General features: G+C 43.2%; 1 protein-coding gene across 4 annotated transcripts in view; it reads left to right on the top strand.

Annotated features, from left to right (window-relative positions):
• Window positions 1-11,244: 11,244 nt before the first annotated feature.
• Window positions 11,245-16,897, top strand: part of rerea (arginine-glutamic acid dipeptide (RE) repeats a) — a 164,145-nt gene continuing 158,492 nt past the window's right edge. For 2 of the 4 annotated variants that reach the window (XM_036136822.1, XM_036136819.1), the window contains exon 1: window positions 11,245-11,346. The gene's annotated coding sequence lies outside the window, so the exon portion shown is untranslated. The remainder of the gene's footprint in view (window positions 11,347-16,897) is intronic. The other 2 variants (XM_036136827.1, XM_021320500.2) reach the window with 1 other exon arrangement.

The raw sequence follows: 16,897 nt of genomic DNA, 5'->3' as shown, positions 1-16,897 counted from the left end.
AGATTTATTTTTTTTTACTTATTTCTGCCTTGACAATAAAAGACGAGGACTACACTGCAAAAAGGGAACTAAAAGTAAGTAAAATCTTCTTAAAATTAGTATATTTTTCCTTGATTTGAGCAGCTAAATAAGACTATTTGCTAATGGAATGAGAATTTCTACCCCTAAAATAAGATAATTAGATATACTGCACTTGAAATAAGACGAGGGAGATGAGTTGTTGTTATTTTAAGGGCAAAAATCTTATTCCATTGGCAAATAGTCTGATTTACCAGTTTAAATCAATGAAAAATACACTAATTTCAAGAGGATTTTACCTCATTTTAGTTAAATTTCCTGTCAAATCTCGTAATAACTTAATGTGCAAATGAATGAGGTTAGTAATTAGTTGCTTGGGTTGTGGCTAAACTAAGGTCACTTCCTCAGTCTGGGATGTTTTTTTAGAGTATGTTTAGCTTGGATCAGTGCCGCTGTAGCTAACTAATGAATGCTCTGGCTAAAGACTGATCTTGCCACCTTTCTCCTGCTTTGTACTCTGTGAAAGTTGGAAGTGAAGCCAAGCTTTTTTTTTTTTTCCCATCTATTCCCTGGGTGTAATAGCTGATTCTGAACGCCGTAGAGGTTGGAAGGCCACAGCACAGCTAAGTGGCTCCTCTTGACCCCAGCACTGATCTCCAAACCGTCTGCTCTGACTGCACACAGACTTGAGTTGTAACCATTCGCTCCTGTGAAAACAGTCTTATCTCCCCGTACGGCCTCAGCTCTGTGGCCGTCTGCTGGCTGCGCATCCTTTTTTTTTTTTTTTTTTTTTTTTCTGGGGTTCTCGCTGACATGCTGAGCGTACGTCTGCGTTTCAGATTACTGTGCTCTGCCTTCATTCATCAGGGTTCAGACGCGGCCTGGAAAACTGGAAATTAATTCCCTGTTTAAGAGCTCTGCCTTCCTTACTTCCTTGCTTGCTTAGTATTTTGAAAGTATTTACAACTTTCTGTTTTTTTTTTTTTTTTTTTTTTTTGTCAAAACCACCCAAAAAGCCAGTCTCAAAACATACCGATTTAAAAAATAAGCTTTTTTGGGACAGTAGCTACATAAGAAATGTCAGATATCTCTATTCCTTTCCTCCACCCTTCTTTCTCTTTATTACTTTGTTGTTTTAGTTTGTTCACCCTTCTTTTTTCTTTATCCCTTTTTCAGACTCTCCTTCCCTCGTTTCTTCTAGCCTTCATTAGGCCCCTTTCTACTCTTTTTGTCAATTACTGCTCCTTTCTCGTTTCTGTCCTTTTTTCCCATTTGTTTGTCCGTTCATTCTTCTATTCCTTCCTTTCAACTTCTAATTCGTCCCTCCTTTATTGCCTCCTTCCGTCCTGTTTCTGTTTGTTTTTCTTCAGGGTTGATGTCTAAAGCCTCTCTAGTGTAGAGATATCTACCACAGAACCGTGGGAAGTTTAGCATTTAGCTTTTAAGCACTGCAAAAATGGAACTACAAAAAAGTAATATTTTCTTAAAATGAGTGCATCTGTCCTTGATTTGAGCAGGTAAATAAGATAATCTGCCAATGGAATAAGACTTCTGCACTTAAAATTGGAACAATTTATCTCCATCGTCTTATTTCAAGTGCAGGATGTCTAATTATCTTATTTTAGGGGTCAAAATACTCATTCCATTGGCAGATGATATTATTTACCTGCTCAAATCTAGGACAAAAACACAAATTTTAAGAACATTTTACTTATTTTTAGATCAGTTTTTGCAGTGAGAATGGGCAGCAACGGACCGAGAGCCCTGGAAAGTTGAGTCTGGAAACAGTCGTTTCAAATCACTTATAGATGGTCTTCTTCTGACCTGTTATGGGAGGTTTAGCATAATTTATCACCAGCTATCTGAGTTATGCATCTGCTTTGTTAGCTTACACAGTGAGAGGAGCCGACTGTTACCAGAGCGGAATTGATTTCTGAATAAAAATCAGCACAACGCTGGACCTCCACATGTCGAGGTAGCGTTGTGTTTTCCAGCTTACGAGCCTCGGTCCCCCCTCCTCCTCCTCCTCCTCCTCCCCTCCCGCCTTCAGCAGGGCTGCACCCCTGCTCCTCGTCCACAGGGTGGCAGCGCGTGGAGGTGAGACAGCTATTTGCCCTGTGTGAAATGGAGCAGTGAGTGGTTATCTGAGGCGCATTAGCCCGGAGACAGTAACCACACAATAATTACACACCCCAACTGCCACTCCGTCTCATGCTCTCAGGCCCTCATATGCTCAGATAACGCCTGACCACGTTTAATCACTGCGCCTCTGCACAAGCAGAGGGTTTTCCTTTGGCCGGACCCAGACACACGCACTGTTTGTTTACCCGGCCCGTGTCTTTGTTCACAAAAGGACTTGCCCGAAATGTAAACTTCCTCTTTTGCACCGCAGCGCCCCGTCTGTCTCTCTCTCTGTCTCTCTCTCTGTGTGTCGGGCCTCCTGGAAGTACGTACGGTCTCATTCCTCAGAGCCTGTTCTCTCTGTGCAGCCACGGCGAAACTGAACTGCTCTTTTATTCTGATGAATGAGGCCCTGTTTGGCCCGCAGAATCAGACACAGACAGTCCATGTGAGAGAATGTCTGTGGAAAATCAGGTGCTCTGGTGAAAAGCTATCTGCAGTAAAACGTCGTTTGCAGCTCGTTCTGCTCATTGGCCGCTTTTGGAGAAAAGAGTTTCTTTGTGAATCTTTTTAAAGCTTTTCACAGCTTTTTCTTTTTTTCCAACTTTCTCGCACGCGATGATCTTCTAAAAACCGCAGAGCTACAGTAAAAGTAGCTTCCCTCTAAATGTATCGTAGCCTGTTAACGTTCATTAAGGCTCTGTGGTGTGTTGGAAGAAAAACGCCATTTAACCAGTTTATCTGCCTCCGTCTGGAGTAAGGCTTACTTTAAAATAAAATCTAGATTACAAAATGGCAGCTGCATGCGAGTTTCACTCTCCTGAGTGGCTTGGCAGAGAGATTAAACATATGTAGCCTACAAGTGTCTTGGTTTCCAGCGTTGCGAGGCTGCCAAATGTGTCTGTGAATAGCTATGTAAACAAGATAGCTATGTGACGGTAGACCTTACACTGATTGCTTAAAGTGAAACACTATTCCTCGGCTTCACTCGCAGTTTTACAACGCCGTTAATGACTGCAAATAAAAGGCTTGCTCAGTAGCGGCTCACTTAGTCTGTTTGGATAAGATGGCTTTATTTATTTTATTTTCCATCTATTGCGTCTCTGATGAGGGGATATCGTAACCTCTGTCCACTATTCTTAATTTAAACTTGCTACAAACTGGCCCAACGTCTTGCAAAAGTACAAACTTTTTCTCTATCTTTATCAACCGCAGACTTCAAAGTATTTTATTTGCATCCTATGTGATACACCCCCATAGTTGTTAAGTGGAAGGCTAATTTCCCTCAGAAGTAACTAATTAGTGGATGGAGTACAAATGTGTGTAATTTCAGCTCACAATAAACATATTCTTTAATCCTTCATCCCGTAATGAAACAAGTATGATGCTACCACTGAGCTATATTATACACTGGAGTGCTAATCACCGTCTGTTTGAACGAGTCACTTTGAAGCCACCAGCCGCCATATTGGTACTCCCTATTTCCCCCCAGTAACTAGGGAATATGTGCGCTACAGCATCGGATAATGAGGATTTTCTCATGTTCAGGGGGAGCTTAAAACTTTTAAAATGTCAAATGCCATATACTTTGTTATGTTCTAAAAATATCAAGTACTGAGAAAGTCATGTGCTGAAATATTTTGCATTTTATTCATTTAAATATATATGTTTAACATTTATAAATATATAAATAACAATATACAAAAACATATATTTACATATGTGTATACATATATACATATACACGTACTTATATATACATATATATATTTAATATGAATACCATGTAAAATATTTCAGCACCGAATTTCCTAGTAGTTGATAGTGTTAGTACATCCACTGACTGTAGAATTATCTATGAAACGTTTTTACTCAGCCAGAAAACTGCTTGTTGTTGCAACTAAATCCTATGGGATTCTGTGAGAGTAGGGAGTAGCAAGATGGCGGCCAGTGACTTCAGTTTTTCGGCAAAATCAGCACTCCAGTGTATTATATAGCTCAGTGGACGCTACTGGTAGCCTAAGGAGAAATTTTATTCAAAGAAGCCCGCCAAGGGATCCGCGGTAACTCTGGAGGAGCTGCAGAGATCCACGTCTTAGGTGGGAGAATCTGTTCAAAAGATAATTAGTCAGGCAATCTATAAATCTTGGCTTGGTGGAAGAACGTTTTTTGCACGTGAGCAAAAACCCGTAGAAGAAGGTGCTCTGGTCCTATGAGGGCAAAGTTCCAGTGTTTGGCACCATGTGTGGTGGAACGCTAACGCTGCACATCACTCATGTCATGCCGCGGGGATGATTTTCTCCAGCAGGGACCAGGAGACTCTTCGGTTTCGGTGTAGAAGGTCCCGTTTCACCGAGCTCGAGATACTTTACAAAGAACAATAGGGAAACGTTTCACCTTCTTAGATGTGCGAAGCCGGCGGAAACGTACACCCACAACGCTTGCAGCCGTAATTACAAATTACAACTACAAGGGCAAAACCTGATTCTAGGGGGAGCGGGCTGAATCCATATGCAGAATGCATCCTTTAGATTTTTTTTTTTTTTTATGTAAAGGTTTTTGGAAATCTTGTAGTTTTCATTCCTCTTCACGGTTATTTGTTACTGTGTGTCAAGCCATCGCTAAAGAGCCCAATAAAATCAGGGTTGGTGAAATGCGAGACTGCAGGAATATGTTTGCATTGCACGCCACATAAACAACCAGCTTTAAAAAAGGGCCCCTAAAGTATTAAAGCCACTTCCTTGAGTAACTTTCCGAGGAATTGAATATGGTTGTTTTATGGCTCCCCCCCCCCCCCCCCCACACCCCCCGACCCCCCCTCCAGGAAAACTGTCTTGTTTTAATTAGTCGTGTTAAGGCCTCGTTTTTTTCCTCAGATTTCTCCTAACTTGTTAAAGTGCTTCCTCTAAGGTTGTGTGAGGGCTAAAAAGGGCAGCGAATGATTTGAAGTCCGCCTTTCGCCTGCCAGCAGAGAGAGAGAGAGAGAGAGAGAGAGAGAGAGAGAGAGAGAGAGAGAGAGAGAGAGGAGGGACGGCGTACGAGGAACAGTAACTTCTAACAGCGCTCACACAGAGCCTTTGTTCTTTATGGATGTACTACGTGTGGCAAAGACAGGCGCTGCTTTAAAGCCCCCATCTGGAAAACCACTGTTCCTATTCCTAATGCGAGAAGAAGAAGAAAGAAAGGCTGCATAAAGTCCAATCTAACACAGTCATTTCCCCGCTTTTTTTACTTTATTTCAGCACCAGGGAGGTTGGCGCGCAAACACTGCTGAGATTAAGTCACGTGTTAAATGTGGGACTTACCCCCCCACCAAGACCCTAACCCTCTTCCTGGTTTACAAGTCTGCTTTCTCCCGTCAGACCCCTCTTCGCTTCACCTTGTCCACTCACCCTGCTGAATGTATTAGATGAACTTACTAGATATGAACGCTTCAGAGACCGAGGCCTCCGAGGCTCGCCAAGTCTCTCTCCTCTCAGCCGCGGCCCACTCATCCGTGTCGCCTTTTCTTTTTTTTTCTTTTTTTTCCGTTGTTTCAGCTACTGGCTGACTTATTTGTGTCGCTGAGCGCTTTTACTCTTAGCTCCTGTGCTTCCTCCATTCCCCTCCTCTAAGTGGCTTCTTGTCTTTTTTCTTTTCTTCTTCCTCCTCCAGTGTAGAGAAATCAGGCTAAAGCAAACAGTTTGTGTCAGGCACAGTTTTTGTTAAGTATCCATTTTTAATGAGTGTAAGTGGCTACAGAAGCACATACAGGGAAGATGGAGTAGTCAGGCTGGGGGGAGTGGCCTTTGATTCTGTTTGGTAATACATGTTCTAATTATTCATAGATGTATAGCCCTGGGAAAAAAAGTATTGGCCCCCTACAGATTTCCTCCTTTTTTTTTCATTTTAATATCTGACAGATAATTTAGTAAATACAATAGTAGTTTTCCAACTGTTTCATTTCTTAAAAGAAAGGAGTATCCAAACCCACCTGGCCCTATGTGAAAAGTATTTGCTTCCTAAGCCTAATAACTGGTTTTATCCATCTTTAGCAGCAACGTCTGCCATAAAGCATTTATGATTATTGACCAAAAGACGAAAATGTTTTTGTTTTGTTTTTCTGCGAAACCCACATTTTTGGCCTGATGGTCGAACACTTTCTGGATCTTCTACTAGAGAACTTAATTCATTTTGCACCATCATTTTTTGCACATACAAATGGTTTAAATATTCTCCTGTACACTGTGAACGCACATTGTTTCTTTCTCCTGCATCGTTTACATTTCGACTGTTTACGTTTTAATCACTGCTGCACTTTATACTATAATTCACAAGCTGTATGCAACGAAATTTCGTTCTGTATGCACTCAAAATGTACATACAAAATGACAAATAAAGTTGTCTAAGTCTTAATTCCTGGTCAGGGCAGTTCATCCACAGACCATCAGGCCAACACCGTCATGTTTGACTGCAGGTCGGTCTGCAGAACATCTCCTCCAAAGGTCTTTGTCACCATCAAGATGTTTTTGGACTAATGTAGGCGATGTGTCAGGCAGTGGTTTTTCGTTGAATCCCCCCCCCCGGAGGCCATTTTTGCCCAGTTTCTCCGTCTTATCGTTGAATAATGAACAAGTTAAGCCTGCAGTGTTTGAGATGTTCTCCTGCATTGTTTGGTGACCTCCTGGATGAGTCGCTGGTGCACTCCTGAAGTAATTTTGGTCGCTCCAGGTTTATGGATAGTTGGTTCTCACTGTGGTTCACTGGATTTGTGACCCTTTCCAGAACCAGTTTCTGTGTTTCTTGTCTCTTTTTATTGAGGTTCTTTAGCTTGAGGTGTGATGTGTTGCTTTGTGATTTTTTTTTATTTATTTTTTTTGAGCCTACTTAAATATGTCAGACAGGATCTGGTTTCTCGGGTCTGTAAATCTGGTGGTAATCTTTTCTGGGTGTGGCTACATGTGTTAGTTCATGATTTAAAAAAAGGAAGTTAATTGTCAAATATTGCTATGTGGGGTCAGATAGCTAGTTTCTGTTGGATTAATGAAATAACTTAAAAAAGGACACATTGAGATGTGGCAAAAAAGTGAAAAGAGGAATAGAAAAAAATAAATAGGGGGACTCGGTGGATGAAAGCTATTCAGAATGATGGTTTACTTGTGCTTTTCATTATACAAATAACACCCATGGTATTATTTCCTCATAAAAGGAAGTGTTCTTTTGAATTGATGACAAAAGTATTTTCCTTTCCCAGTGAGCGCACAGCCCCTGTAAATTTAATTTCGCTTGAATTCAGAACAGAGAGCAGGTTAGCAGCATTTTTATTCTGTCAGGATCCGGAGCACAATAGCTGTAGAAGTTTGCTCAGGGAAAAAAAACGAGAAAAAAAAAAAACAGCTATTGCGATGGGGCCGTTTGAATGCTGAGCAGAATTGAATAGACACAGTCAGCTTCCCAGATACATGCTTAGGCCTGTAGAATGTGGAGTGCTTTGCTTGTAACTGCGCCGGTTGTCTTCTTTCATTATCGGTTAATGGTGCCCAACTTGACAGAGCCGTGCGATAAACAGAGGAGCTGTGAAATCCTGGAGGTGGAGTTCTCGTCTGCCTGATAATGGGATCTCATCTGCCAGGGGAAGGGGAAGGCTGGCCCCCTCCAGCCAATCCGGCTTCGCCCCGCGCAGCCCTCGTAGCTTCGCCGCCAGCGAGTGTCTCGCATTGTCCCGTAAACGCTGCTGTTTGACTACTGTCTTCTCCTTTTTAAACGTTTGGTGGTAAACTGTCAAGTGGTGCGTTCGAAAACCGAGATGGATGTGCATTTGCGCCTCCTCGTCAGTCTTTAAGCCTTTGAACATTTTGTGTAGCTTGAGAAAAAAAGGGCCCAAACTCTGCGTGTATGAGGGTGAATATCATAAACATTGACCTTGTGAAATGTACACGTACCGTGATAAGGGAGGTGCAACGGCTGCTGTGGTGTTGGGTTACTATGTGGAGAGGGGGATGACTTATTGGGACAATTTGGCCCTAGAGCTGGAGGGAGGTTTCACCAGCACACAGCAGAAGCCCCACCACCCCCCAGCGCTGCTAGAGTAAAGACGACCAACGTGGTTTGTAGCACAATGAACCCCCCACCCACCCCCACCACGTCCTCAACTCAATTTCTATTGATCCCCGCTGCCCGTCTCTCCTGCTGCCCCTGTTAGGCTTTAGTGCAAAAAGAGCCCACAGCACAGACTATTTGCTTTAGTTAATTGGATTCTGACAGCGATCCAATATCACGTTTAAGACGATGAAAATATGTCGAGCCACTGGCTCGGTTAAATGAAAGTTATCCTTTTAATTTATAACTTAAAAGGAGGCCATCTTTGTTTTCCTGCTCTCACTTTCTACACGCGTGGCGAGAGTTCTCGTTGGCTACTTTGGGACAAAGATGAAACAGTCTGGGGTTGTTTATCGCCGGCCGTGCTGGTCTCTGGCTTACCTTCGCCATTTCGTACTTTTGCAGTTTTGACTTTTTTTTTTTTTTTTTTTCTGTAAGAAATGTCTACCGTGGGACCTTTGGCACGAGCGTCGACACTCGATGATTTGAAAGTAATTTTCTCACTGCAAAACGGAACTAAAAATAGGTAAAATGTTCATAAAATGTATGTATTTTTCCTTGATTTGAGCAGGTAAATAAGATGATCTGCCAATCTGCCAATAAGATATTTGCACCTAAAATAGGAACAACTCATCTCCATCATCTTATTTTAAGTGCAGTATATCTAATTATCTTATTTTAGGGGTCAAAATGCTCATTCCATTGACAGATTATCTTATTTATCTGCTCAAATCTAGGACAAAAACACTAATTTTAAGAACATTTTACTTATTTTTAGATCCGTATTTGCAGTGCTATAATCTGTTTTTAGTTACTATAAGGAATTATAGTTAAGGAACTCCAACAAATGATATCTACTGTCCCAAGTTTGCTTAGAGTTGTTATGATTTGATCAGGCGTCCTGACCCGGACAAAAATCAATGGGTTGTAGTAGAGTTTTCACTAAATGATCTACGGTTAAATGAAACAGTACGCATGATCTTAACATGTTATGTATCCTGTTAATGTAAAACATTCTGGAGGTGTGTAACAAAGAGGCAAGTTGAGCCGATCCTGGTCGTTTTGGCCCCTCCCTCATCTGGTTCTTTGGGTTTTTTTGTACCCAGCTCTAAAGGTACGCTCACACTGACCCCGAATGGCACAAACTGTTGCACTATGTGTGGAAAACATGCAGTTCTGACATCTGTTATTGTCATTGTTGCAAATAACCCGCACATTTCTCTCTCTTTTCTTTGGTTTCCAACAAATTTTTCACGATTGTCAGAGGTTTTGCCAGTCAGGTATGGTTGAGTCCGTCCTATTGGACATGTATACTTCCACGGACATTCGTTGATCCATGGCAACCAAAGGAAATTTATTAATCTACCAAACATTGCACCCAAGCAGCTTTTGGGACGAGGATGAGCATTGTGCCGCTCTGTTTCTTCGTCATCTCTCATCGGTGGTGGTCTTTGATTTTGGCGACATGGCTCACTGCCCAGGGCGGCATGTCCCTGGGGGCGCCACAAGCAGTCAACACCAGTCGGTTACCCCCTAAATTTGTTTTCTACTGCTTTTCTTTTCTTTTTTCTTTTTTTGCTTGTCCAATTAATTTGGAGTTAGTGTCCCCTTCTGTTGTACACAGTGTAAACGGTGTCAGACCTGTGAGAAAATATGGCTACTACAGTTGAAATCTAAGTGGTAGAGTATCTAAGTACCCACCCTTTTTTTTTTTTTTTTTGGTTTTATAGAGCTGAGACGTAACTCATAGCAGATTCTTTTATTTTAAGGGTGCAGTACAGGTTTTTCACCCAGGGCACTATTCTGATACCACTGGGTGTCATAAAACAACAACGAGCCCAGAGACTCTGGCAAACAAGGCAGATCAAAATATCCCCAAATATAACTAATGAGCTATAGTCGCATCATCATCCCTGTTTATTCCTGCCTTTTTATTAATGGATGGGGGTGACTAATTAAGTAATTATTAAAAAATGCAAATGAGGTGCACAAGCACGATCCAGTCCCCTCATTCTCACCCCACCCCCCTCAGGAGCATTTTTGGGGGTTTAAATCAGCGACCATGTTGTCATTTAGGCAGTAAAACTCGTCACTTCCGTGCAGGATGGAAACAGTGTTTCTTCCATGAAGGCGCTCTTTGTCTCGCTCTTGTGTTTCAGTCACATTCCCATCGGTGTTATGATTGATCCTCTGATGGGGGGGGGCACAAACTCATGCCTCATGCAGTTGAAACCAGCGCCTCTTCCCCATCAATCAACCTACTACACCCCCTCCACCCCGCTGCTCTTCCAGGCGATTATCTCAAATCCACTCCATGTTTTTGTTTCACTCTGTTTCTTCTTCTTCTTCTTCGATTTTTCACCTTTTCATAGATTAAACCCCCACCAAAGAAAACCAAAACAAAAGTGCACTAGGCGCGATTCTCCCTTCACTACTAGTGCCTGGTTAAAGAAGGACTAGTTCAGCCATGTGGATGCGTCTGTTGAACAGCTGAAGAGGAGGAGGAGGAGGAGGAGGAGGAGGGCTCACAGAGGCGAAGGGAGCGAGTGTGTGTAGGAAAGAGGGAGAGCAGACGGGGGAGCAGCGTGTGTGTGTGTATGTGTGTGTGTGTGTGTGTGTTGGGTAGGAAGCAGAGGCTGTTAGCGGAGGACTCGCTGCTTTCCTGCGCCGCCTCGCTTCTCATGTGGACGGCGACCATCGACGGACGGCCGGAGCGGCGCGGAGGGAAGCCGAGCTGAGCGCAGCGGCGCCGGGTTGCTCGCTTATTTTCGGACGCCTGCGGTCCATCAGTGTGAAGCGAAAGCGTCTTTTGTTGAAGCAAGTAGCGCTAGGCGACTGCTCGCCTGCCTCAGACCCCCTCTGTCCTCCGTGCGAGCAGCGGTTTTTTTTTTTTTTTTTTTTTTTTTAATAAAAAGTGTCCAGCTCGCCTCGTTTCTCGCCTCATCTTGGATTTTCTACCATTATTTTTTTTTTTGCCTCTTTTTTATTTTTAAATTTTTCGCCGGTCAAGGATCCAGTGTGCGCGCGCGCGTGTGTGTGTGTGTGCGCGCGCGGGTCTGGGTGTTTTTTTTTTTTATCCAACTTGTTTGCAGAGGTCTGTGGGACTCCCAAGAATCAGCAGACTGGCGGGTGAGTAGTAAAAAAAAAAAAAAAAAGAAAAGTAAAGAATATTTCAGGATAGTTCTGTTTGGGGAAGGCGGAGCCGTGTGTGTGTGTGATTGCCGGGTTAACACTTGTAGTGTGGGTCAGAAGTTTCCTCGTTTTTTTTGTTTATACCCGGAGGGAGGAAGCGTGAGTGACCTGGAGTCAAATGTTTTGGGTGCTCTGGGGAGCTGGAAGTTGGCCGCATTGTTGTACAAACTTGGCTGCGGACTCCTCGGTGACCTGCTTCAGTCTGCCCCAATGTGTGGAGGATGAGCTAAGCATGACCTCCTCTCTGCTCGGGCTGCTACTTAAAAAAAAAAAAAGGGCTGCAGGAGGCACGTTTGCAGAAACCAAGCTCAAATGAGTGTTAAATATGTTAAAAAAGGCAATTAGAGGCTTTAAAAAAAGATTAAATTGTTTATACCCTGGATAGATTTAGTTTTAAAGTCATATTTTAACTTTATCAAGGTGTTCCTTGTGACTTGGAGTAGTGTCGTGGCTTCTGAGTGGCCCTGCTGGAGACCTGAGTTGAAGATTAGGGCGATGGCAAAGAGGCCCTCCAACCTCAAAAGCGTTAAGCTCCACGCTTAAATGTGAATCGTTCCAAAATACCGGCGTTTGGGAGAAGGGTTTGATACACGTTCATGTCTTATCTGTTGAGATAACACCTGCCTCATATATACTAACAGAAACAGGCTGCTTGGTTTAAGGAACATTAGTGTAAGCCTAAAACTGCTTTGGGGATGAGTAATTTTGGCCTCAGCTGTAAGATGTGAACCCCCCACCCCACCCCACCCCTCTTGTTTTTATAAATTTGGGATATCGGATGGAAACGTCCAAATCTACCCATTGCTACTGTCTGCTTATCCTTATTCCCATGTCCTAGTTGACCTTTGTACCTGTAAAGCAACCATCGACCATGTGCTGGTAGATATTAGCCATTTATTGGAGTCATATAGCTACATTTCACTAGAGTTAACTGTAACTATAACTTTAAGTTGTTGCTTTAATGATTTAAAGTTATAGCTATATAGTTACCCCACACCCAGACCACCACCTCCTCCTCCTCCTCCTCCACCAGTAGATGGTCGCCACAAAAGGCCAAAACTGCAAAGCTATGAAATGACCAACAGATGATAGATGTTTTTGTCTTTTTAGTGTTTAGACTGAATGTTCACTATCGACTGGGAAAAGTCCCTTTATTCAGTCGTACGGTCACTTTTATTACTACTGAGTAGGATGGGTTTTTTTTTTTTTTGGTTTCTCTTTTGCATACAGAGAATATTCTGGGTCAAAGCTAAAAGGCATTCATCTTCTGTTGCCTTTTGAAATGAAATATTCAGAATGTTCTCACTTATCAAATGATTTTGTCTTCTTGCTGTATAGGTACTTAGAAAATAACGAGCTAACTGACTATTGGGTGAGCTTTGAAGGTAAATGAATGAAGAAGGGAAGGAAATAAGGAGAGTTTCTAGGGCTGTGTGTGCTGATGATGTCCCTGTTAATAAATGGAGCCATCATTTCCCAGCTTCTTGTCTCCTAACACTTTAAAAGTGTAAAAAAAAAAAAGAAAAAAAGCAGAGTTTCTTGTTCTTAGATGTGTCTAAAGGAAGTGTGGGGGTGCGATCAGCAACAAAAAGATCCAAACTGTTAAAAGCCGTATAAACTTGAGCCCCCTCCTCTTGTGAACCCCAGAGGCTATGGGCTGAGCACATGCAGCTCTCATCCTGTGTGTGGTGATGGTGGGGGTCCTAGTCTGTTGTTGAAAAGAGCAAGGAGGGAGGGGGGGGGGGGGGGGGGGGATATATGTATGTGTTTGTGGCGTGTGTTCAGGAGCTTAGGATTTATATTTGTCTAAAAGACGGCTTATGTGTTGTTTTTGAGTTGCTGTGAGGCGAGGGTAGGTGGGCTTGTTTACCTAAATAACTATAAACCGTATTCACGCGGCGCAGGGAGCCCTAAAGACCCCCCCCCCCCCCCCACCTGACACAGAGATTCACATGGAAGACAAGAGGAAGCAGCGGTCTCCTTCACGTGAAAACAGCTGCTTTCTAAAACACTGCCTCGCTGCTAGGTCCTCACATGTCACGCCGCTAATCTCCTCTATTCCCACTCTATCGTCGTTTTTTTTTTTCTTTTGCGCTTCCTCGTCGCTGAGAGGCGACCTCTGCTTTGATGATTCAGATGTGAGTAATCCAGTTGAGCGGGACAACGGCTAACGTTGCAGTGAAGACGATGAAAGGGACGGTTAGGAGGGACGATTGCCCTGCCTCACCTGTGCGTACAGTAGTTTACACACCTTTACAAAGTGGATGTGAACGCACCGTGTCGTTGAGAAGGGGGGGGGGGGGGTTGTTTGCTTTTCTCAGTGTGCCAGTGATGGGCTCTAGATAAAGTTGCACCTTTGCTAGTTCGCCCCCCGTGCCTTTCCATGTCCTCCCTGCCTTCTCCCATTAGCGTGACGTCTGTTTTGCACCCATGTACTTTAAACCATCACATATCACTTTACTGTCCTTTTGTTATCGAGCATTTTCTTTAGATCTTCTGAAATATCACACGTAGTTTAAAACTAATTCCCACTATTGTGAGACATGACGGATTATTATTATGTTCAAACCAAAATTGCTCTTAAGGTGATCTCCTGCTGGTGTAGATTATGTGTTGGAGTCTTTTTGTTCTATGTAGTAGACGGAGTAGATTATAGAAAATGACTAAAGCCTTGGCTGGCAAAGAGGTTGGAACCCCCACCCTCTCCCAACAAAACTAATACAACTAGAAAAGTAAGAAATAAGCAAAGCAGGAAGTGGGGCTCAGATAAAAACAAACCCCTTACTGAAATTTTGCCCCGCTGTTAAATTCACTCAGCTGTCGCATTACTAATGGGGGAGGAGCTAATCTCTGGTTTCATAGGTTGAGAACTGGCTTGTGATTCGTCGGTCTCAGCGGGGTTAGCACGTCATTAATAAATGCTCCATTACAGACTATGAAAGCTCAATAACGGATCAGGCACTTAAACGTGCGAGAGCTCACATGCCGCTAACATTTCCATGCTATTACTCAGGTGCTTTTCTGCACCTCATTTGTTTTTTTCAGACACTAAGCGGAGGCATCTATTGCAGGACCTTTCGTAGCCACTATCTGCCGTGCGGACCTTTCGGAGAGTCTTGGATATCCGACGATTTAGTCATTTTCTTCAAAATCTTTTAGGTAGATGTCATCTATCCGCAGGGGATGGGGGCTCTGAGTCTGCAGCTGATCTTAGGAGTCGACTAGCCTCAAAGCCCCAAAACGTACATTTTGACCCACACATGAGCCTAATTTGAGATATATTATTCAATTTTCCATGTCTGTATACAGCACTGACTGTGTATTGATGGTCTGTGCGGGCTGCCCTTCCCTTAAACAGGAGCGGCACCACATGCTAGTGGCCTACAGGGGGCGCTAAACCTGCAACTTTCAGGTCCAGGCCCCCTAGTGGTCAAAAGTTGCATATTGTTGCTTTAACGAGAGTAAGAACCAAAACAAATGGAAATGGTGTGGAATATAAAGTTTTCAGATAACGATACACAAATTCAATCATGGCTGAAATCTGACCATTATATGACTATCTCCTTATTGAAGTACAATAAAAAATATACATGTAAACATCTGTTTAGATAGATCAGTATGCAGCGGTTGTTTTTACAGATGTGACATAGAAGTAAGGGATGACTTTGGGACGTGTAGGTAAGAAATAGGGGCTCACCACGTTATATCGTTAATGATGACCAAGTAGTACCATTGCTTGCTTTTATCGGTATCCATGTGACTCTAAACTCGGGCAGTAATAATCTTGGCTTTTAAACGCTGGTTTTACTGTTTGGAGCAGGCACGGTCCCTTGTTAGATTCTCCCTGAATCATAACCTTGAGGAAAAATACCCTGGATTCTCAGTATCATGGATTTTTATTAAGGCCAAAAACAAAAAAAAATGAACTAAAAATTATCTAATTGCTGTTATTTACAACAGAAAAGCAACAATTCTTCCAACTACCTGCAATATGACATAACATTGATTATCACAGTTATAGCAGCGTTTTTATTCCATTTATTTAGCCATGTTAATTTGGATACTATGCAAAAATACAGCCAGTTATTTAACATGCTAACGGTTTCCCTGATGTAGTTTTGAACAGTGCTACCACGGTAACCACGATGTCAGACGCATTACATTTCATTTGGGAATGAAATGTAATGCGTGCATTTTCTGTACAGCCTTAGATTTCAAACATGTTTTATATCCCTTATCCGTCAGCCGGTCTCTGCATTTTACATTTTTCTTTTATTAAGACTTATCTCTTTTATCTTAAAGAGAAAGAATTTAGCAGTGTAACAGAAATCATTACGCCACCAGCATGATCTGCCTAACATGTAATCATAATCTCAGGCTGCACTGCCTCATGGGAAAACTTGCATAGCTTGTCCTTCTGAACCCATTTTAGAAACGGCATCCTCTTCCTCCGCTCCCCCCCCACCCCACCCCCAGAGGTTAGGATATCCATTTAGTTTCACTACTTGTGGACTGAATGAAAGAGGAAGTGGTCAGCCCTCTTAATGGAGTTGTATGCAGGAGTCTGAGTTGTTTTGCACTGTGGGATTCGCTGAGCATTTCACGGCGAGGGCCGCCGTCAGATGAGAATACGCCGGCCCAAATCTTAATTTACGCCCGCACAGCCGTACCCCCCCGGTCTCTATCGTTTCAATCATCTCTATTTGCAGAGCTTCGCTCCGCCGTTTGTGGGGAAATTAAATCCAGTGTGGAATTTGATCTGGAGGGGCGGTCTGAGTCCACAGTCGGCGTTGTTGATTCATGTAAACCTGGGCTGGGGGGGGGGGGGGGGTAGCAGCAGCAGCTTGAGTCAGCCCTGCTTCACAAACAGGACGAGGTACGGAGCAAACATGCAGCTCACACACCGGGCGCACGTACGAGAGTCACCTCTGTGGAATCAGAGAGGAGATATCAGGGGATCAAAGAGGCGCTTTCTGACCACGCGGCAGGAGAAGACGCTCCGTAGTACCGCCGCTGTCTGGCTTCAATGTTTGACAGGGCACTGGAAAAAAAAAACATTATTTAATCTGCTCACATGATGGCCCTCACTGGGATTGCACCATGCTGCGTCTCTTGCCCCTCTCCTCCCCCTCCTCCTCCCCCGGCGTCGGGGTGATGGCAGCGGCTGGGTGGCAGAGCAGCTCTTTGAGGTTGTTGTTGTTGTTTTAACAGAAGGATCTGGTGTGTGTGTGAGGGATATCAGAGGGCTGGGTCACATTTGACGCGGCGTTGCTATGCTTCTCGTTTTTTCTCCCTAATGAGAAAGTCTGCTGGGGTCTTTATCCTTTCCATTTGGGTATAATAGACCGAACGTCTCTCTCTGTTGATGCACTTGTTATTGTGATGTCCAACCTGAACGAAGGCACGCAGACGTATCCAAGCTCTATCTTCTTTTTTTTTTTACGTAAACAAAAACAAAGTGTCTTTAACGGCTTCTTTTATTTGCGCT

The sequence above is a fragment of the Fundulus heteroclitus genome, chromosome 1 (assembly GCF_011125445.2).
Source record: "Fundulus heteroclitus isolate FHET01 chromosome 1, MU-UCD_Fhet_4.1, whole genome shotgun sequence".
Lineage (NCBI taxonomy): Eukaryota > Metazoa > Chordata > Actinopteri > Cyprinodontiformes > Fundulidae > Fundulus > Fundulus heteroclitus.
Note: the sequence above shows the minus strand (reverse complement) of the source record. Positions and strands in the feature narration are given on the sequence as shown.